The sequence below is a fragment of the Zingiber officinale genome, chromosome 5A (genome assembly GCF_018446385.1).
Source record: "Zingiber officinale cultivar Zhangliang chromosome 5A, Zo_v1.1, whole genome shotgun sequence".
NCBI lineage: Eukaryota > Viridiplantae > Streptophyta > Magnoliopsida > Zingiberales > Zingiberaceae > Zingiber > Zingiber officinale.
This window is the reverse complement of record NC_055994.1, coordinates 110,865,413-110,890,198: the sequence shown is the minus strand read 5'-3', so window position 1 is coordinate 110,890,198 and position 24,786 is coordinate 110,865,413.

The following is a 24,786-nucleotide window of genomic DNA, read 5'->3' as shown; positions in this document are numbered from 1 at the left end:
AATATTATAAAGGACAAATTAGAAATATTTCAAAGAAATATGTCCATAAGAAATTCCTAATTAACCCAGTTGGAAGGAACCTTTACTAGGTTCCAAAGTCTTGCCTTAATTAAAAGTTTAATTAGACTTAGGGTTTTCAGAGAGTACATTAGACGTTTAATTTCCTTATGAGGCTTTGTCTAGAAAGTGGTTGTTGCTCCAATAACCAAGAAGGCCAAGTGTCTCGCCATAGTTTAGAAGCCAAATGTTGAAATAAAATATTTAATTGACTAACTAATAGAGCATTAAAAGTGAAATTAGATAATGCTTTAAATAGTTACTTATTTTTTTTACTTAGAAAATTCTCAATTTTTCTCTACAAATTTGTTTAACTAAGAAAAATTTCTCATTTTTTTAATCTGTTTAACTTAAAGTTTTAAAGTTATTTTATAAGCCTTTCTTTCCCAAAATTTATTTATACATTGCATAAAATTTTTTATCTTTAAACTTAAAAAAAAATTCTGCTTGAAATTTTCTTACTAAGAATTTTTTTTTTGACACTTAAAGTTTCTAAAATTATTGTAAAATTTTTTTATATCAAAATAATTTTCAAAATTTTTAAAATTGATAAGCTTTTTCAAAATTATTTGAAAATTAGAATTACCCTTAGATTTTTCTTGGTACCTTATTTTTATGTGATCAAAGAGGGAGAAGAAAAAGATTAAGTCTAGGGGGAGGTAGATTGGTAGATTAAAATTAAAATTTTTTACTTTAATTGCCTTTATATTTATGTTAGTTTACCCTAACTTAACTTGGGTTGCTCACATCAAAATGGGGGAGATTGTTTGTACCCCAAAGTAGTTTTGATGTGATCAAACAAGTTAAGTTAGGTACTATTGTGTTTAACTTTGTGTCTAAGTGTATAAGAGCTTAGGAGAATAGGAAGTTGAGTAAAAGACGTAGCTAGCGAGAAGGATGGCACGGGAGAGAGCCGACGAGCTCAGTGCGTTTAAGGGATGAGGTGCTATGGAAAAGTATGCGGGCGGACGAGACGGAGGCGCGCGACGTTTCCAAGGGACGAGAAACCGAAGTGAAAAGTTGCTCGAGAAGGTCGAAAGTTGGTTTGGGTGAGCTCTATTCCGGATGGTCGAAATCACCCAAGAAGCGGTGCCGGAGCGAAAGACCCGGACCGAGACGAGCAGCACTAGAGCAGAGGGTCCGAATCGAAAAAAAGTCAACCTTGCTGACTTTTACGGTTCGGGCACCTGGAACGGGTCTAGGCGCCCGGAACCTCATTTTATCCACTTTGACATGGATGTTGACCATTGCATCAGGGATAGAATTCTATCCCACTCCAGGCGCCTGGAACGCTTCCAGGTGCCCCGACCAAGGCTATAAATATAGCCTTGGTCCAGAAGCTAGACAAGAACAAGCAATTACTAAAACAACACTTGTGCGCTTTCCTTTCTAGTTTAGCTTCATCTTTTTGTGCGTAAATTATTGTAAAGAGTCTTCTCCGCTTGAAGGAGAATTTAGCGCGTTTCACTTTCTTGGATTAAGAATCTCCCTGGTTGTAACCAAATAAATCTGTGAGTCTCGTCTTTCTATTTATCTCTTATTTTATTTATGCAAGTGTTTAGTTTAATTAAGTTATAAGTTCGAGAAGGGTTCGTTTGTTTTGATTTTGTGTAGAGCTATTCAACCCCCATTCTAGACAGCCAACGGTCCTAACACTTTTATCTGCCTTGAATTAACAACACTTAGGTTGTAACTAAGTAAAAAACTGTAGCCTTCTTACTTATTTTCTTTTAAATTGTTCTTCTTAAATATTATGTTTGCTTAATTAATATTGCATCCTTTTTCTATTCAAATAGCAAGAGATATTTTCTAACTTACTTGCAGGGCAATTCACCCCCTCTTACTGGTTGCACGGGACTAACAATTGATATCAAAGCCTAGCCATCTCAAAAGGACTAACTGCCAATTGAAGCAACAAAACGATGACCAAATTTAGCATCTATCACCAATGTTCGAGGGGGAGTTCACGTTTTGGAAGAGACGAATAGAGGTATTCTTTAAGATAGATTTTAATATTTTATTAATAATGAAATTTGGTTTTGAAACACCAAAGAACAAGAACGGAGAAGAACTCGAAGAACACCTTTGGACCAAAAAGCAGCGCGACGAGTTTATGACAAACGGTAAGGCTGAATTTTACCTTATAAGCATACTACCAATTGAAGAACTAGACATACACATCTGCCAAAGCTCTCTGGTATAAGCTTCTAGAACTCCATGAAGAACCAAAAGAAACTGAATCCAACTCTTCAATGGATACCGACTCATCTTTAGAAGACTCCAATATTGAAGAGATTGATGAAGCAACACTGATAGCTGAATACCTACCTAAAGATGACGAAGAAAGCTCGTCCGAGATGGGCATAGATGAAGGGAGAGCTTCATCAGAAAATAGCAGCACTGAAGGGGGAGATTCTAGCTCTAGATTTAGATCAGATATGGTAGGTGAGGTACGTCTCTTACCTCCTGAGCAATTATATCAAGGTATAAAAATGCTTTCAAATAAAAACAAAGATTATGCATTCTTGTTAGACCAATTTGATAAAATTAAAATTGAAAATGAGGAATTAAAAGAAGAGATAGAAAAATTAAAATAAAAAAGAAATCTTACATGCTTCAGAATTTTTTTTAAATATCATCAAAGGCTTAACTAGTATTTACGAAATCATAAGGGCCAAATTATAAAAGTAGATAGAAAATTAATTCTCATAAAATGTTTGGTTAATTCAATAGAAAATAATTTATTTAAATACTAAAATCATGCTTAGCTCAATAAATTAATTTCATTGCATGCTAGAAAATTAATTTATTTCATTTTTCTATAAAATTAATTATTTCCTCAACTTTCTAATCATATTTTATATTCAAATTTTTATCTATGAAAATAAAAAAATTTATTTATCAACATACAAATTTTCAATTTTTTTACCATTAAATGAATTATTATGATTTTTTTCAAAAACAATCTTTTTATAATTAAAAATTATCTAGAATCCCTTTCAGTTGATTAATGTTAATAAACCGAGTTAATAGATCTATACATTGAAACCACATCTAATATCTTAAATCCCTTTTATGCATAAAATATTAAATTATTTAATTGGAGTTTAGTTTCTTAATGATAATTGGTGTGTGTTGTTAATCACGTAGGCACCTATCAATCCTCCACAATTGAACCACATGAATATCCTATTTTTGTGACTTTATGGATAAATTAAACTAAATGAATTAGTTAGCTCACATAGTTACATATTAATATTATTTTGTCATCTGTAAAGGTAAATTTTCCACCCAACTACACGTAGAGAAGCATATAACAATTAGAAGAACCATGATTAATTAATTGTGTTATTTAATCAAAATTTTTGAATAAGATAATGACTTCCTTCAAGTTGTTCTCAACTAACCCAAAAAAAAACTATTATGTATCACAAAGAGCCAAATGAATGGATAATTAATAATATTGCTGATGCAGTACGCTCGGTTCTCTTTTTGAAGTGTCAAGATCAATAATAATTGTATGCAAAATGTACAACTTGATCCTTTCTCAACATATATCTTGTACCTCAATTACTCGAGTATATTTTTGCACATATGACCTAAACTAAACTAGAGATAAAATTAATAAATGAATTAGAGAATCAAAACTCATTACGTTTAGATTAAAAAAAACTTTATCAAAATACATTATATATGTGTGTGTGTGTATAAGGTGTGGCTACTTTTTTATGTTTATTGACTAACCCAATTAAATATAATACAACATTGTCATAGCTATTGAATATACTATATATGAAATAATTGAAAATATAGACGTAATTCAAAGGATAAATGTGCAATGGTGTATGGTAACTTACAATATTGTTTGCAATTGGATCATCAAGCTTAGGAAAGGCAATAATTAATTGTTGGATTTGAGTGTTTGTTCTACTGCCTATGTTAAAATTTTGATTGAGGAAACTAGAATACACATCAACTTGTAAGGATGCTCTTTCATCATTCTTCTTTTATTCTAGTGAGTACTTGTATTACACTACAAATTTGTTTACGTCCATGTGTATGGTTTTATGTGCGTGTGCCAAAATAATCAAGGCCTTCATTAATTATAGACAACTTGGCTACTCAGATATGATTTATATTTTATTCTCTTAGTCAAATCTTGATTATTGAGCATTTAAAGCATTAATGCATATTTATCAATTTATAGCATGAACTAAGTTTATAATGATTTATATTCTTGATTTGGTTTAAATTTACATTTAAATATATAAAAGAAAAAGAACAAATATATAAAATATTTATTTAGTAATGTGACCAAACAAAAGAAGAAGAAAACTCTTACATATTTTTAAGAAAAAAGAATACCAAATCCTTTTATAATTTTCTCATAATCTCCATTATATTTTATATAAAAATGGCACTAATAGGACGTAAATAAGGGGAAGAAAGCTTATACAAACAAATCCAACACTACACTATACCTCCGTCGACATTAGATTATTTATACCAACTAGATCTTGTATTAAAATTTTAATAAAATTTAATTAGAAGAGTAACTAAATCTATGTAAATGCATAAAATTAGGATTGCCAACCTTCCACATCTATTTTATTTTACATTAAGAACTTTTAAATTATTTACTAATAAGATGTGAATAAATACAACATATATTTAGACTCGAGACATGAACCTATTTATATGAAATATTTTATTTTACTTTTACCCTTCATAAATAGAAAAAAATAATTTGGCTTCAGTTCATTAAAACTCATATAATATATACCAACCCAATAATTTAATGGGCAACAAAATATATAACTATAATGTACAATAAAAAATCGATACATGTAGCTTTGCTTTTTTTTTTTCAACAGTCTCCTACTTATTCCACATATACCATTTTACAGTTGCATATCAATAAACAACTTTATGAGCTCAATAATTCTATCTTCACAAAACATTTGTATACAATCTAGTTCATTAATTGTATTAATATATGATCAAAGTGATCTATGTTATAATTATTGTAACAAGGCATGTAAATGCTCACAAATATCTATATAGTTAGCAACATAGATAGATTTGTAGCATGAAAATTAAATGAATCCTAGTTTTGATCTCAAAAGAGTTCAACGATATTTTCTTAAACTTTATGCACTACTGTGAAGGAACGCATTTTCACTTCAAAGATTTTAATAAATATACAAATAATAATTAGCTCGATTAGAAAATATATCAATTGCAATCAATCGTGAAGAGACATACTCCCACTATATGAGCATATTATCAAAATGAATATTGGATGTCTGATCTCCTTCATACAAAGAGTCATTACATGTGCTACGATAAAATATTCACCATGATTTATCTGCATGTATCTTACCGTGGGACCGATGATACTAGGCCGCTTGGGGTGAGCAATATCACATTTGACTCTAATATTATCAAAATGAACTACTTCTATACGAGTTGCAAGTTAGTATGTGCACTTATGTGTCGATACACTCTTATGAATTTATGGAAAATTATTTCATAAAGGCAAGTATTTATCATTAATCATTTACTTTTATGAACATATATAATTAATTATAGAATCCCACAGATTAATGGTTATATTAATTATAAAAATAGTCTTTAATTGGATAGATATCTGGAGGGACATAAATATCTAGATTAACACTAAGTATAACTAAGTTGAGATAAATTGAGGGATGGATATCTATGTTGTACTTGGGGTGCCTTGAGTTTAGAGTTACACAGGACATGCCCCTCTTGAAAGGAGACCACATATTAAACATCATTGGTCATTCCCCTTATGAATGAGTATACTTGATCTTTTGACTTGAGACATTTATTTATTCTATGTGTAGAGTTATGTACTTTAATATCGTTAAAAATAATCTTTAATTGGATTATGATTAATATAGTAATTGGGTGTATGATAAAGCGTAGAAAAAATAGTAATGAGTCAATAGAGCATTCATTGTTATCTTGGATTAGGGTTTAACATCCTAGTCACTTGATAGAAATATTAATGACTCGAAGTTCATAGCCATAGGAGGAATAATTTATCATTCAAGTGGGGCCTATTATATCTTGGAAATCAAGTAAAACAGTTAATTTAGTGATGATGCATAGTGCATTAAATTAATTGAGATGTTGGCTAGATAAAAGATTAAATTACATAGCAATCAGTTCTTGGTGCTTTATATTTAATGATTAATATTTTATCATATTGGGTGAGTAAAAAAAACTATTGGTAGATGGTTACCTTAGTCTATGTATAGATTTACACTGCCTTCGTGTATAGAACGTAAAGGGTTGCACACATAGCATATAGACATGAACATTATCTATAATTGATTATTTTAGTATATACTAAAATTAATCAATTTATTATTTCTAAATAAGAATTAATTAGATTATTAATTAATTCAAAAATATCGAAAGCTAGAACCAATAATGATCAAATATGTAGCCACCTCTCCAATTCTCCCTTAGAAAATTTAGATAGTCACAATCATGATGTTCTTTAGAGAGTTGAAGAGTCATACCTATTCATTTTCCTTGGTGAGTTAAAGAGTCATACCTCTTCATTTTCCTTTGTGAGTTAAAGAGTCATACCTCTTCATCTTCCTTTGAAGCTACATATAAGTAGCCCCACCATTGGAACATTTGGAGATGAACTCTCACTTCAATTCTCCCTTGAAGCTTTTGGCAACCTATTCCTTCTCTCCTTGCAGACACATCTTCTTCCCTTTCTTCCATCGAAAGAGATCTATAATGATTCCAAAATATTTTGTCGATCCAAAAGACTAGCACCTAGTGGATCATGTCTAGTTCATGATCTAATGCGCGTGGATACCGCTAAAGGATTCACATGTGGGGCTCTCATTTGGTTGTGATTTTGTTCACGTTCATCAAGAATTATAAGGTATGTTTCATTTCATGTTATTTTGTTTAAAAACTATATATACCACAAAGTGATCCATGCTTTATGGGAAAAATCTAATTTATTATATGTATTCTGTTGCACTCTTTAATACCAATATTTATCAAAGAAGTTTGTTGGTTGGATCATATAGTTTGGAACCCCTCTCAAGTTTTTTTGGAATCGATGTTTTGAGAGATTTCAAAGGAATTTTGATATCTCCATTGCGTGTTAAATGCCTTAACATTTCACTTTGTTGGTTAAATATTTTAAGAGAAATTTTAGTATTGTTGAATTATTTAATTATTTGCATAATTTCTAAAGGGATTGGAATTATGTGGTGAATGGTTAATGAAAATTTCTTATAACATTAATATCACATGATTCTAATAACATGCCAGAATTAATAGTTGAGCATTCAAAAAAATTAACTATTAAGATTGTGTGAATGCACAAGAAGTTAATTAAAGGCGAGACATTTTTAATTTTAAAATCCCTTATATTTATTAAGTCAAGATATGTTAAATGTCATCCATTAATAACTATGATTATAGTTAGAGTTTTACATGAGTTGGTACAGCTCAGTCGTGGGCTTGTGTTAGAACATCTATAGTTTATTATAATTACTAGTGGGCAGACTTAACTTGAATTCATTGACTTGTTTAACTCAGATAAGGTCAATTGATTTGAGGCGTAAGTGTTGAGTTTGAAAGATTATAAGACTCGACAAGAATATACCAAAAGTTACATAAATTTATACTTGGCAAGTTAAGGCCTATTTGACGAATGTAGCATACAGGTACAACTTAGCCATGTGTATACTATATGATTCAGGGTTTCGGTCCTACTAGGAATTATTACCAATCAATTCTCGATTCTAACAATGGGGCTTGTTGGACTTGAATAAAATAATAGGAGTTATACAAATCCTTTATTAAATATATTCTACAAATACTAAAACTATGCTTTAAATTATTATATTTTAGATGACATACACAAGTACCTTTTCGTTGCGAAGCATTCTCTAGAAAGAGAATATCCTCCTCGGTTCCAACTACCTAGATTGGTATAGGAAACTGAAAATCATTCTGAGACGTGAGAGAAAATTTTACGTGCTCGAAGATAAACCACTGAAGGAGCCTATGCCTGATGCTTCAGAGGAAGATTAGTCATACTATTCTCAGTATATGGAAGATACAATGGATGTGTAATGCATCATGTTGTCTTTTATATCTCCCGAGTTATAGAGACAACATGAGAACATGAGTGCTAGGAAGATTGATCAACACTTGTCGTGAGCTCTTCCAAGAGGGTGCGAGAGTAGAGAGGTATGAAACCTCTTAAACACTATTTCATACCATGATAGTGGAAGGAAACCAAGTTGGGTATCATGTACTCAAGATGATCGAGTACATAGAGAGGCTCGGTTCCAAATTAGATTAGAACTTGGCTGTTGACTTGGTCTTGTTATCACTAACTCCATCATTTTCCCAGTTCGTGTTAAACTTCAACATGAATAACATAGACAAGAGTTTGGCTAATCTAATGATAATGTTGAAAACTACTAAGAATGATATGAAGGTAAATCCTTCACTACATGCAATGGTCAGAAAGACCAACAAGCACCCTAGCTCTGAGAAAATTAATCTCAAGGTTAATGCAGTGAAGAATCTCATATATTAAGTTTAGAAGAAACTTAAGAAAGAAATGTAAGTGCCCCCCCATCTGATGAGAAGGAGGTCATGTGCTTCCATTGTGGCAAGAAAGGTCATTGGAAGAAAAATCGCTATATTTTCATGAAGAAAAATGCCAATGGAGCGGATGTTTAAAGTATCTTTATGATAGAGTGCAATCTTTCTATTTCTTCATCATGAGTCATAGATTTTGGAAGTAGTTCTCATATTTGTACGAATATGCAGGGTATAAGTGACTATAGATGATTATCCAAGGATGAGATGGACCTACGAGTAGCTAATGGAGCGAGAGTCGCCGCGTTAGTTGTATAAACTTATTCAAAAAAATTTCCAAGTGAACTTGTTTTGAATTTAGAAACATATTATTTGTTCCTAGTTTCTCAACGAATATCATTTTGATGTTGAGTTTAGACACTAAGGGATTTGTATTTTAATTCAAGGACAAGTTATGTTCCTTGTATTTGAACAATGTGTTCTATGGGAATAGTTCATTGAATAATGGTATTTATATTCTTAACTTAGATGAACTGATTTATTGTATCGAAAGTAAGAAACAGAAATTACATGACTCAAACTTGACATATCTCTAGCACTATCGACTTGGTCATGTAATCGAGAAACGCATTGCTAGATTGCTCTATAATGGGTATTTAGATTCTTTTGAATTAGAGCCCATAGATACATGGGAAGCATATTTACAAGGTAAAATGACCAAGAATCCTTTCACCAAGATAGGTGAATGGGAAAAGGAACTACTAGAAATCATACATAGTGGTGTATGTTGTTGGTGCAGGGAGCACCAGACAATCAAACCTGAGTTTTAATTATGGAAAATGATTCAAAAGTTAAGATATCTTGTTATCTACCAAGAATGACTAAGCTTGCAGAAAAGTCCTAAGTATTCTTAGGTAAAAGTCCTAGTAGATTCTAGGCAGGTGGAAAATCATAGGGGGAGATAACCCTAGGATATGGAAAGTCCTAGCTACGGTTAGATAACAAAGTCTTGGTCTGGAGGACTGGACAAAGTCTTGGCGGGTTGAGGACGTTGGACGAAATCCTAGAATCGAGGACTCTATGTGAAAATTCTGGGGGTCACAAACACCAGTTGGAAGGCTGGATGGGTCGGGGATCAGACATTCAGCATCAAGTCCTAATATCTCAGATACTAAGCAAAAGTCCAGACCATTTGGAGGACTAGTCTAACAAAAAGTAACTCTTCTTAGAAGAGTAGGTGAGGACGCGTTCCCTATTGAAGGAACAGTAGGTGTCGGTTCGACCTGGGATTTTCAAAAAAATCTAAAAGTTAGAACCGGACAGTGCGGAGACTGTCAAATAATTCTATTAATAATTATGTACTATAATAACTTTGTTTTGTAGGGTATGTTTCTTAGGAAGTTTAGATTTCGATTATGTGCTAATATTGAGAAAACCTTCTCAGGACTTGGAACTGAACAAAAATTTAAGTAAAATTATTTGTAATATTTTACCTAACAATGTTTTATGCAAACTAGAAAAGTACAAGAATGTATATGAGCTTTGGACACAATTGATCAAATGTCACGCCCCGAGGGAGTCTCTGTCCGAAGAAATTTCGGCAACACCTCCCCTGTACGGGTGACAATCTGAAGCACTTCTACAGGCATAATATACCTCAGCCACATGCGGCTGGAATCATAACAATAAAAGAAAACAAACACCACGCAGTTAATATCAAATTCATCCTCTGGCTGACACAACCACGCAGTTAAAAATAAAGCAGCCCACTCAGCTGTACCAAAACCAAAACACAACAAAAACTGACAGAAACCAAATACAACCAAACACAAAACTGCTAGCCGTCTAGGCTTACACAACCAACAACATAACACCCGGAAACAAAATCAGAACACCAATCGAAATACAGAAATTTCATATACCAAGATAAAACAATAGAAAGGCAGCGATATGTCTTCTGATGTGACGCGGGGACCAGCAGACAGGATGCTCCAAGCGACACCATAAATAACCTGGTACCTGAAAAGATAGTGTCCACGGGGGTGAGTTCAACAACTCAGCGAATACCAATAGACATGCCTAGTAAGATATATCTAACAACAATAAACATGGAATACAGCTTCCGAATAATATATAGGAAATATACAAAACTGATAAGTAACCAAGGAAGCTGTACTCACCAGAAACTCCTATCCTGATCTAAAGGGTCATCAAACCGATACGCAGTATGTCTCCTGTATGCATGTCAAACGAATGCATCCACCAAAATGCAGCATATAAGTGCAGCAAACACAAACAAATAAAGGCAATCAATGCATGTGATGACCGTGCACTCTAACATCACTGCTCCTGAACAGTGACCGAGTGGACGGAATGCTGTCGGAGTACTCCTGTCCTGTGACCCCAAATCATAAATGGGGGAGCTCAATGCTCTCATCTCCCGGTACACGATGACGGGGAGGAAATCTCTGCCGGCTACCACGCTGAGTCACCTGACCAACGGAGCCAAACAGAGTCCACCATCTGCCTGCTATACCACTAAATGCCATGAGTGAAACAGAGCGGAACTGACTGCCGGCTACCACGCTGAGTCATATGACCAACGGAGCCAAACAGCAGAACCGCCACACACCTGCCTGATATACCACTAAACCATGAGTGGGGGTGTGTGCAGTACATGTAACTGGCGATGGGCTCAACCATAGTGGAGCCGACAATCGCACAGCATGCAATCATGATGCATGTCACTATGCATAGCAAAAACTGATCCACATAACCATATCCATATACACAAAATGGGTACTGTAAAAGCGATGGTCACACACCAAAATCTAGAGTACACAGGTCAGATAGAATATCAAAACATATGTCCCGAACATAACAAGTATGGTATATCCTGATCGGCATAGAAAAATCCATATATATATATTATGGGTACCACAGTATCAGTAGATCAAATCCACGGATCCAGGATATACAGGTCCTCTCTGGTATAACAACCTAGATCCTAAACATATCTCCCTTCCATAACCTATGTACCAACAATATGCACATATCAAAGAACAAGGTCTAGGTACACGAACCATACATGACAAACAAACAGAGGTACACAAGCCAGTCATGGCATAAAAACCTAAGTATCAGATAATCTAGATACACATGACTAAAACCAAAAAAATCCAGAACCTAGTCCTAACCTCAGTAAAACATGGTATGTCACTTACTCTAGAAACTAAAATACATAAGGTAATAAAGTACCCATGGCAATAAGATACTCATGGTAACAAATCATGTGATATAAGCACGAATACATCACAGGCGACAAACCTAACATGCTATGGATATCAAACAGTGACATACCAAAGACAAACATGTTCATTGCTTGTAATTATAAAGTACTATGCATATCCAAAGACAATATCATAAATGATAAGTCAAGAGGTACTCGCCTCCAATATAGATCGAGCTAAACGACCTCTGTGTCGAAGTTCTCATCCCGCGTCAAAGTCCTGTGTCCATCACATATTTTACTTAGCTAATTACATATATAGCAAATAGCTCAATAAGATTCCCAACCCTATTTAGGGAACCCTAATCAACATACACAAGATCTACAACTAAGCAAAAATGTTAATTCATAGACCACATCAACTATAAAAAAAAATGTATCAAGATCCCTACATCGTACCTCAAGCTCAACCGCTGTTGATCACAAAACAAGGTGAACTAGTTGCTACTGGAAACAAGGTATACCACAGCAAGACCTCCTTGCTAATGTCTTCCCCACAACGCACAAATGCTTGGCTGGAACTCTTCCTCACAGCCGTGATTTCTAATCCACAGTAGGAAAATCTTCACTTTCTGATCACCAACACCTTCAATCCGCGACCTAGACGCAAGGAAGGACGAAGACCAGAATCCTCAGAGCCCTAACCATTTCACTCCAGCGGTCGGAGGACTAGGGCACAAGGAAGGCAGCCAAGTCGGATCTGGTGGTCGACGCGAGGGCTGTGGAGGGGCGGTGATGTCGGGCAGAAAAGGTGCGTCGGGGAGAGGAGGTCGTCGGGGATGGCTAGAGCAAATATGGCGTCGACTGTGCCAGGAGGTGTCAGCGTTAGGGCACGACACAGTAGACCCCAAACCACCAACGAATCTAGGACACGGTTAAGAAAAGGATAGATCGGCGGCGGGGTCTCGGATGCCGGCACAGGTGCGTCGGTAGTGGATCGGCACCGCTCCGTTCACCTCTGGTGGTGGCAGTGCTTGGTGCGGCTCGGAAAAGAGAAGAAGAAGAGTCCGACGCTAGGGATGAGGAGCGGCTCGGTCGGCGGTGGCTCGTGCTCGCCGGCGCTTGGGCAAGGACAGAGGAGAAGGAAGCCGCCGGCACTAGGAGGTTAGGGCTCGGGATGAGTTCGGCGGAGGAGAAGAGAAATGGCACGCGGGGAGGTTTGGGGCACGCACGGGTTCGGCGGGGAGAGGAAGGAATTAAATAAAAATAAAAAGGAAAAGAAAAAAAATAACTTTTCCTCACTTAAATGGGTAGCCTAAACAGGCTTTCCTGGGCCCCTTTTTATCCCCGTAAAGTCGCTCATACGAGCTCCGAAAATTTCCCGAAAAATTTCTAAAAATTCCAGAAAATTCCCTTATCATTATTCACCATTTTTCCGGTATTTTACATTCTCCCCCACTAATAAAAATTTGGTCCCCAAATTTCGTTATCTACCATCAGCAAATACCAACAACAGGTAACGCGTATAAATGCTGAACGGTAAATAAAATCACATATCTCAAATGAAAAATGGGGTATCAAGCTCGGATAGTATCCTCGAGCTCCCAAATAACCTTCTCGTCCAAATGATACTGTCATCCGACTTTAACCTGTCGGATAGTCTTGTTCGTAACTAATGCTCTTTCCAGTCTAGAATCCGTACCGGAACCTCCTCATAGGTGACGTCAGGCTGAATAGAAACTGAGATATCTGTCAGCACATGTGTCGAGTCAGATATATACCTCATCAGCATAGACACCTGGAATACATCGTGATCGCCCGCCAATGCTGGTTGTAGCACTAAACGATAAGCTACCGCTCCAACCCTTTCCAAGATCTGGAAAGGTCCAATGTATCGCAGGCTAACTTACCTCTAGGCCAATTTCTTCACCCCTTTCGTGGGTGAAATTCACAGAAATACCTGGTCGCAAATGGAGAACTTTAAAAGTCTCTGACTCCGGTCAGCATAACTCTTCTGGCAGTCTTATGCCTCTAACATCCTCCATCCGATAGTATGGACCAACTCTGTCTCAAGCTGAGCTCTATGAGGTCCTAATAACTGGGCTTCTCCAACCTCATCCCAGAGGATGGGTGTCCGCCAAGACCTACCTTACAACGCTTCAATGGTGACATTTGGATAGCCGAATGCAAACCGTCATTGTAGACGAACTCTACCAACGGCAAATGGTCCTCCCAACTGCCTCCAAAATCTAGTACACAAGACTTCAGCAAGTCCTCTAGAGTCTGAATGGTCCGCTGTGACTATCCATCTGTTTGAGGATGAAAAAACTGTACTGAATCGGAGCTGTGTGCCCAAGGCCTACTGCAGACTCTACCAGAAACGAGACGTGAACCGGGGGTCTCTATCCGAAATGATAGTAAAAGGAACACCATGTAATCTGATGATCTCCCGACAATACAGATCTGTCAATCGATCCAGGGAATCAGTCCTCAGGATCGCTAAGAAGTGCGCTGATTTGGTTAATCGATCAACGATAACCCAAATCGCGTCATACTTCATCGTGTCCTCGACAAACCCACCACAAAGTCCATAGTATTATGTTCCCATTTCCACTCAGGAAATAAAAATCCGTTGAAACAATCCGGCAAGTATCTGGTGCTCATCCTTCACCTTCTAACAGACAAGACATCTTGCTACAAAATCTGTGATGTCTTCCTTCACACTGTTCCGCCAATAGGAACGCCTTAAATCTCGGTACATGCGGTTCCACCTGAATGGATCGCAAATCGAGAGCGATGAGTCTCATGAAGTAGCTCCTGCAAGACCAGATAAGACTGGGGTACGCATAATCTGCCTCGGAAGTATATAATACCCTCCTCGTCTCATGTATACTCGGTCTACTACCCGGAAGCTATCTGACTGCAAATAAACTGCATATACTGATCAATAGCCTAGGGCTCTCGGATCCTCGTCCTGATCGACGACTGAGCAACCATGGTAACCAGAATACCCTGCTCTGTCCGTCCCCGCTCCTCAAGGCACAATTCGGAGAATCCCTAAATCAAGTCTGTGACCACCACTCGGTGGCAAACTAAAGTCCCTCTGGACTTCTTGCTAAGTGCATCAGCAACCACATTAGCTCTCCTCGGGTGATAGCTAATGGTACAATCATAATCCTTCAGGAACTCCATCCATCTCCTCTGTCGGAGATTAAGTTCCTTCTACGAAAACAGATATTTGAAACTCTTATGGTTAGTGAGAATCTCAACTGTAACGTCATATAAATAATGTCGTCAAATCTTCATGGCAAAAATAATGGCGACTTGCTCCAGATCATGTACAGGGTAGTTCTTCTCATGTTCCTTCAACCGACGAGAAGCATAGGAGTCTACTCTATCGTGCTGCAATAGAACAACGCTCAAACCCTGAATAGATGCGTCGGTGTAGAGGACAAATCCGTCCTCCCCAGAAGATAAAATCCAAAAAATCGAAGCCGACACTAGTCTCCGCTTCAGCTCCTAGAAGCTGGTCTTGCAATCCTCAGTCCAAGTAAACTTCACGCCTTTCATGGTCACGTGTGAAAGTAGCATAGCTATGTGGAAGAAACCCTCGACGAAAGGTCTATAATATCCTGCGAGTCACAAAAGACTGTGGATCTCCTACACTGATTTCGGTTGTTCCCAACGGTAACAACCTCTATCTCCTGTGGAACCACGGTACACTCCTACTGGTGACCGTGTGTCCCAAACATCATCACAAAAGACAATCCAAATCAGCACTACTGATAATCACATATAGATATTCTCGTCGAATCATCTCTAGATCTATGCAAAGGTGGTGCACGTCACTCACCTCGGATCCGAAATAGATCACCACATCGTCAATAAAGACAATGGAAACCAATCTAAACATCCTAGGAATACCCATATCATCGAGTCCATGATAACATCTAGGGCACCGCAAGCACGAATGGTAAAACCAAGACACATAATGTCTGTATCACAGACATTCCTAACCATAAGATCCACAACAATAAACAAACCTAATCACCAACGATATATAATCACCAAAGAATAGCTCCTCCAGTGTGAGAGCAATGCTCCATCACACGAAATACTACATATGTGGGAGCAACGCTCTACCACAAATAATCCGGAATATGTGAGAGCTACGCTCCACCACAACCATCTAAAATATGTGGGAGCTACGCTCTACCACAAACAAACAAAAATATGTGGGAGCTACGCTCCACCACAAACAATACATAAATGTCCAAGGCACCTAACTATCACACTAGAGACTGCACGAGATCTCTCTACCACAGATCACTATGGATAGCCTAGGGTATAACAACCCAGTAAGCAAATCAAATCCATAGTCAACTCTATCATCATCCTAGTGAGTCGGTTACCCACTAATAGGAGAATTAGTTGACAGGGTAATACAACCAATAACATAATGTAGACACTCAACATTCTACATTTAATATAGGTAGAATCATCATGATGCTACCAATCATAGACCTGATACACATGCACACACAACATAGGTATGATCAACATAATTCTTCAATTATTATACATCAAACACACACACAACTCAGGTATATTCAGTATGATACCTCCAACAATACATACCGAACACGTGTGCAAAAATCAACGTAGGTATAATCGGCAATACACCTCAAATAATACTCACAACACATACCAAATGAGTATAATCACTTAATACTTCCAATAAAGCATACTAAACTCAGGTGCACTCACATATCAAACATAAGCCACAAGATACCTCCAATAAAACACTCAAACACATGTGCACATATCACGACACAGATTAAATTGATAAGATATCTCCAATAAAACACATGTGCACATTTCACCACATAGATTTAATCGACAAAATACCTCCAATAAACCAATCAGACCACTCGGGTATAATCTACTAGAAACCCACAACAATCATAACTGGAAAAGTATGCACCCACTGTTGGTTGCTACTCGAAAAACCTAGAGGTTCCACTGTACAAAAATTTTGTACAAAGGTCAGAACCTTTTCCTAGCTACCATGTGTTCTTTTAAATTAAATTTTGGATCGCCTGCGGAACTTAACACGTTTGATCCAAAACTTAACATATTCGTTCTTTTAGGTTTTGACTTGGGTCTCCTGCGGAACTTAACACGTTCGACCCAAATCGCCTTAAGTTATTAATTCCATTAAATATTAATTTCCATAATTGGTTCCCAGTACTGACGTGGCGAGGCACATGGCCTTCTTGGATATGGGAGCAACCACCACCGACTAGACAAAACCTTTTATAGAAAGCTAATATTTAATTTCCTAAAATAACTTTAGGTTAACCAAAAAGAACAATCAAATCACAAGGAAAAAATAAAACAAAAAAAACACAACTTCGAAAATCATATTCGAAATACTAGAACGTAAGCCTCTTGTATTTGGTATTATTTCCATAAATAACTAGCATGATGCGGAAATAAAAATTACTAGTTATACCTTGTAGAAAAAAACCTCTTGATCTTCTATCGTATTCCTCTTCTAACCTCGGACGTTGTGTGGGCAACGATCTACCGAGATGAGAAACCACCAACCACCTTCTTCTCCTCCAAGCAAGGTTCGGCCACAAAGGAAGAACTTCACCAAAGAAGAAAACCAAAATACTAACCAAGCTCCAAGAGATGCTAGCTTTCTCTCCTTCTTCTTCTTCTTCTAAGTAGTATCCGGCCACCACAAGAACTCCAAGAGGGATGAAGTTTTCGGCCGCCACAAGAGGAAGAGAGGGAGAGGATGATGGCCGGCCACAACACCAAGGAAAAGAGGGAGAGAAAACAATAGAGGTTGTTCCGTGAAGCCACCCTCACCCCTTCTTTTATATTCCTTGGCCTAGGTAAATTAGGAAATTTAATTACAATAAAATTTCCTCAATTTCCTTGTCATGATTTAATTGAGAAAAAATAAAATAAAATTTCCCCAATTACAATCTCATGGCCGGCCACATCATTGGAGAACAAATTGGACAAGTTTTAATCAACAATTAAAACTTCCTAATGTGTTTCCAGAAATTTAAAAAAAATAAAATTTCTCTTTAAAAATCTCTACATGGTTAATAAAAAGAAATTTCCATAATTTTAATTTTACAATATGTGAATAATTTTTAAAGAGAAAATAAAATATCTCACCAATCTACAAATAAGGAAAGAGATCAAATCTCTTTCTTTAATCTTTTGTAAATTTTACAAGAGAGATAATTTTAATTTAAATTCTCTTTAATAAATTATTTCTTCCACATAATAAAAATTAAAATTAAAAATTCTTTTTAATTTTATTTTGGCCGGCCCTACTAGCTTGGGTTCAAGCTAGGGCCGGCCACCCAATCTTATACCTAGGCCGGCCCTAGCTTGTTTCCCAAGCTAGCTTGGCCGGCCCCTATTGGGTGGGTATAGAAGGTGGGTATAGGTGGGTATAGAACTCTATAACTAAGAGGCTACGATAGGGACCGAGAGGAGGAATTGGTTTTGGTCTCCCGATAAAATTAAGCATCCCGTGTTCGCCCCGAACACACAACTTAATTTTATCAATGATAATTCATTCCACTAGAGAACTATCATTGAACTACCGCACCAATCCCAAATTACATTTTTGGGCTCCTTCTTATTATGAGTGTGTTAGTCTCCCTGTGTTTAAGATATCGAATGTCCACTAATTAAGTGAGTTACTGACAACTCATTTAATTAATATCTAAGTCCAAGAGTAGTACCACTCAACCTTATCGTCATGTCGGACTAAGTCCACCTGCAGGGTTTAACATGACAATCCTTATGAGCTCCTCTTGGGGACATTATCAACCTAGTATCTCTAGGACACAGTTTCCTTCTATAATCAACAACACACACTATAAGTAATACCATTTCCCAACTTATCGGGCTTATTGATTCATCGAACTAAATCTCACCCATTGATAAATTAAAGAAATAAATATCAAATATATGTGCTTGTTATTATATCAAGATTAAGAGCACACACTTCCATAATAACCGAGGTCTTTGTTTCTTTATAAAGTCAGTATAAAAGAAACGACCTCAAATGGTCCTACTCAATACACTCTAAGTGTACTAGTGTAATTATACAGTCAAGATAAACTGATACCTAATTACACTACGACCTTCTAATGGTTTGTTCCTTTCCATTTTGGTCGTGAGCTACTGTTTATAATTTATAAGGTACTGATAACATTATCTTCTGCATGTGACACCACAAGCTATGTTATCTACAATATAAATTAATTGAACAACTACAAACAAATGTAGATAATTTGACCAAATGTGATTCTTTATTCAAGACAAATGTTTACAAAAGCTTAGGCTTTCAGTATACACTCCAACAATCTCCCACTTATACTAATGACTATGCCATATCTTCTACCATACATCCGATTCCATTCCTCCACATGCCGATCGAAAGCTTTCAAGGGCCTTAGTGAAAGGATCGCTAGGTTATCTGCCGATGCAATCTTGGTGATGACAACTTCTCCTCGCTTCACAATATCTCGTAGGTGGTACTTGCGCTCTATATGTTTACTTGCCTTATGAGCTCGTGGTTCCTTCGAGTTTGCAATTCACAGCTATTATCACAATAAATTGTGATAATTTTGGGCAAACCAGAATCACATCTAAGTCCATTAGAAAGTTCCCGAGCCATACGGCTTCTTTAGCCGCCTCGGAGGCTGCTATATACTCACTTCCATGGTTGAGTCCGAAACATTTCCGCTTAACACTCCTCCATGAAATGGCTCCACCTCCTAAAGTAAACACATAGCTGATGTAGACTTATCATATCCCTATCGATTGGAAATCAACTGTAACCCACGTGGAGCGGATCGTCTGCTTGGTAAACTAGCATATAATCTCTTGTCCTTCTCGGTACTTTAATATATGCTTTACCGCACCAATGTCCTTGTCCAGGTTACTCTGATATCTGCCCATGACAAAAAAGATATCAGGTCTCGTACATAGCATTGCATACATTAAGCTTCCTACAGCCGAAGTATAAGGAACTGCTTTCATGTCCTCTATCTCTTTTGACGTCTTTGGAGACATCTCTTTAGATAGAGCTACTCCATGTCTAAAAGGTAGAAAACCTTTCTTGGAATCCTGCATGCTAAAACGAGCAAGGATTGTATCTATATATGAAGCTTGGGACAGACACAACATTCTTTTCTTACGATCCCTTATAACTTTGATCCCAAGAATGTGTGCACACTCTCCTAAGTCCTTCATATCAAATTGTTTGGACAACCATACCCTTACGTCTGATAATACCTTGACATTGTTGCCAATTAACAAAATATCATCTACGTATAGTACAAGAAATACCACCACATTTCCGTTACACTTCTTGTATACACAAGACTCATCCGGACACTGAATAAATCCATATGACTGGATTACTTCATTAAACCGGATGTTCCAAGATCTTGAAGCTTGCTTCAGTCCATAAATGGACCGATTGAGCTTACACACTAGATGCTCTTTGCCCTTTTCAATAAACCCTTCTGGTTGCTTCATATGGATGTTCTCTTCAAGACTTCCATTAAGGAAAGCTGTCTTGACATCCATTTGCCAAATCTCATAATCCATATGAGCAGCAATGGATAAGAGTATCCGGATAGACTTAAGCATGGCCACTGGTGAAAAGGTCTCCTCATAATCGATTCCCTCTTTCTGAGTGTACCCTTTCGCAACAAGCCTAGCTTTGAAGGTTTCTACCTTCCCGTCTATCCCTCTTTTCCTTTTGTAGATCCACTTGCATCCAACGGCTTTTACACCATCAGGTGGTTCTACAAGCTCCCAGACCTTATTAGAGTACATAGACTCTATTTCAGAATTCATTGCCTTTTGCCAAGATGCTGCATCTATATCTTGGAGTGCTTCATCATATGTTCGTGGATCAGGTTCATGTTTACCCGGGATCAAGTCCGAAGACTCTCCCAAAAACATGAATCTTTCAGGCTGCCTCACAACCCTCCCACTACGACGAGGCACTGTCTGTGGTTGCTTATCATGTGTAACACGTGTTGCAGTCTCTTGTGGTACTTCATCTTGGTACTTAAGTAGACATATCCTCTCTAAGTTCTTCTAAAACAACTTTACTACTGGGCTTGTGATCCATTATATAGTCTTCTTCTAAAAACTGGGCATTGGTGCTAACAATGACCTTCTGGTCTTTAGGACTATAAAATAAACCACCTTTCGTTCCTTTGGGATATCCTACAAACACGCGAACTTCTGTACGGGATTCTAACTTATCAGCATCTGGTTTCAGCACATGTGCTGGACTACCCCAAATCCGAATATGTCTTAGACTGGGCTTTCGCCCATTCCACAATTCTATGGGAGTAGAAGAAACTGATTTAGAAGGTACTAAGTTCAGAGCATATCTGTTTCCAGAGCATATCCCAAAACGAATTTGGTAATTCAATAACTTATCATTGATCTAACCATCTCCATAAGAGTCCTATTCATTCGTTCGCCACACCATTCTGTTGGGGTGTTCCAGGTGCAATTGGGATTGAATCCCGGCCTCGATAAGTAATTCCTAAACTCTCCTAAGAGGTATTCGCCACCACGATCCGTACGTAGTGTCTTGATACTTTTACCTAGTCGTTTCTCCACATCAGCCTTGTATTCTTTGAACTTATCAAAGCACTCGGACTTGCGGTGCATTAGGTAAATGTATCCATATCTTGAATAATCGTCTATGAAAGAGACAAAATATTCAAAACCTCCTCTTGCCTGGACAGACATAGGACCACACAAATCAGAGTGGACCAACTCTAACACTTCTTTGGCTCTATACCCCTTGGCCTTGAACGACCTCTTGGTCATTTTACCTTCCAAGCAAGATTCACAAGTTGGAAAATTTTCCAACTCAAATGAACTCAAAAGTCCATCGGCTATAAGCCTCTGAATCCTACTTAAGTTAATATGACCAAGCCTTAGATGCCAAAGATATGCTTGGTTCATTTCCGAAAGTTCTTTTCTCTTATTAGAGTTAGAAGATGAGTTATAAATTTCTATGTTTTGCTTTGTGGAAGAAATTGGATTTAAAGTATACAAATTGCCAACTAATGTACCAGAACAGATAATCACTTTATTTCTTTTAATAACTACATCGTTACTGAAAGAAACTAAATATTCATCTAAAAACAGTTTAGAAACTGAAATTAAATTCTTTCTAAAACTGGGTACATAAAGACAATTTCTTAAAATCAAATTTCTATTTCTACTAAAAAATAAGTAGACGTCTCCCACTGCAACAGCTGCCACCTTAGTAGCATTGCCCATGTAGACGGTAATTTCTCCTTCAGATAGTCGTCGGGTTTCCTGGAACCCCTGCAAGGAATTGCAGTCATGATCCGTATCTACACACCAGGTGTTGGTAGATAACACCGCTAAACATGTTTCAACAACTAGAGCATGAGATATACCTTTGTTTTGGTTTCTCCGAGGACGGTCCGCCTTCCAATGTCCTGCCCTTACAGATGAAGCACTTGCCCTTCTAGCTTTAAATCCAGTACTCGAGATTTATTCACTTTCTTTGCTGAACCAACTTGTTTCTTTTCTTCTTACCTTTTGGTTTAAAAGTAGAACCATTTTCGGCATAGTGAATTTGAGCATTGTGACGAAATAATCCTTCTGCTTCTTAACAAGTAGTTCCGCTAATGAATAAACCCTCTTATTCATATTATAGTTCAAACTGCTCAAAACTTCTAGGTAGCGTTGGAGGATCATATCGATCCGGGTTTCCCATCAATTTCTCCTCCAAGGATCTCTATCTCGTTCGGATAAGCCATCATCTTTAGGATATGATCCCGCACAGGAGTACCCTCTTGCATGGTGGCTTTCATTATCTTTCTCATGGCTTCTTGCCTAGAAGCCCTATCCTGATGACCAAAGAGTTCCTTGAGATTGTTCATAATATCATAGTTTGTTGGTAAATCTTGATGCTGATGTTGCAATACATTTGACATTGAAGCCAAAATGTAACACCGCGCCATCTCATCCGCTTACCCATTTCCTATGATATTCAATCTCCTCTTGGGTAGATTCACCATGGGTGCATCAGGGCACCTCCATCAATACAAATTTATAACTTTCAGCAGAAAGAACAATGTCCGGTTTCTTTTCCAATCTATGTAGTTTGGTCCAGTAAGTCTATTTTGTTGAAGTATGATGGATGGGTTGAAAGACATCCTAAGAATCACAAATAACTTTTGGTCAGAACTCTAAATTTAGAATAATATTGATTCCTCAAATAATACTATTTTAAATTAACCAACACCTCAAAACACCGTGAATTTTGTATGCCACGTTAGTGTGGACGTATACAAATTCAACATTTGTAAAAGGAGGGTTTTAACCCATTAATTTTATTATCTTGTCAACCTAACTTTTTGACAAATAAAATTAATAGTTGGTATCTTTTGGTCACACAAATAATAGCAGTGACTCCGATGGGGAGGATACTATTAGGTGTGTCTAAATGTATACCATTACTTGACACTAAGTCCATTAATAAGATTATGCCTCTTCCGTTGGGGAAGATCACACGCTCTTAATTAACTTCCTATAGTCATCCAAAAATGGAAGTCTGTTCTAGTGATCCACAAACAAGCTCATCCGTTATGGAGGAAGGCACTCAGAGCCAACGCGCAAGCTTGTTTGCATCACATACAAACCAGTAATGGAGACCATGGGATTTATTTAAAAATCCCTCTCCCACTTAGTTATTTATAAATGAGGAATTTTAACTATGCTAGCCTACTAAGCATGTAAACTAACACATACACACAGCACAATATAAAAGCAATAAATAGAAAATCTAATTTTCAACTATTATGGCTTTTATCTCTAGTTGTCCTCCGTGTGTTGTCATCCCAAGCTGCTGCCATATTTGGCTACCGCCACCGGGTCTCGCTGTCGCATCCATCTTGCTCCTAGTTCCGCTGCGCCTCTGGTCCTATGAAGGTTCCACGCTTTGCAAGATTCGATCCGCGACATAAATAGAATTTTACATTTTGATCCTATATCCCATAAAAGGAATGTATATGTATCTAGATCAAAAATAAAATCCTAATAAAACTAAATACAGCTCCTGCTGTATTTTAATACAATCATGCACTCACATATAAATGCCCTTGACATGTCCAAGGGTCCAATCACACACATAATAACTAAAAGCCATAATAGTTGGATCCTGCATCCACAAAGTTAGCACATCCTACTATTAACTTGCCTAAATTATGTATGACATGTGCATAATTAACCTAATACCAAATACACAGAGGCAAAACCCTAGCTCTGATACCAATTGTTGGTTGCTACTCGGTAAACCTAGAGGTTCCACTGTACAAAAATTTTGTACAAAGGTCTGAACCTTTTCCTAGCTACCATGTGTTCTTTTAAATTAAATTTTGGATCGCCTGCGGAACTTAACACGTTTGATCCAAAACTTAACCTATTCGTTCTTTTAGGTTTTGACTTGGGTCTCCTGCGGAACTTAACACGTTCGACCCAAATCGCCTTAAGTTATTAATTCCATTAAATATTAATTTCCATAATTGGTTCCCAGTACTGACGTGGCGAGGCACATGGCCTTCTTGGATATGGGAGCAACCACCACCGACTAGACAAAACCTTTTATAGAAAGCTAATATTTAATTTCCTAAAATAACTTTAGGTTAACCAAAAAGAACAATCAAATCACAAGGAAAAAATAAAACAAAAAAAACACAACTTCGAAAAACATATTCGAAATACTAGAACGTAAGCCTCTTGTATTTGGTATTATTTCCATAAATAAC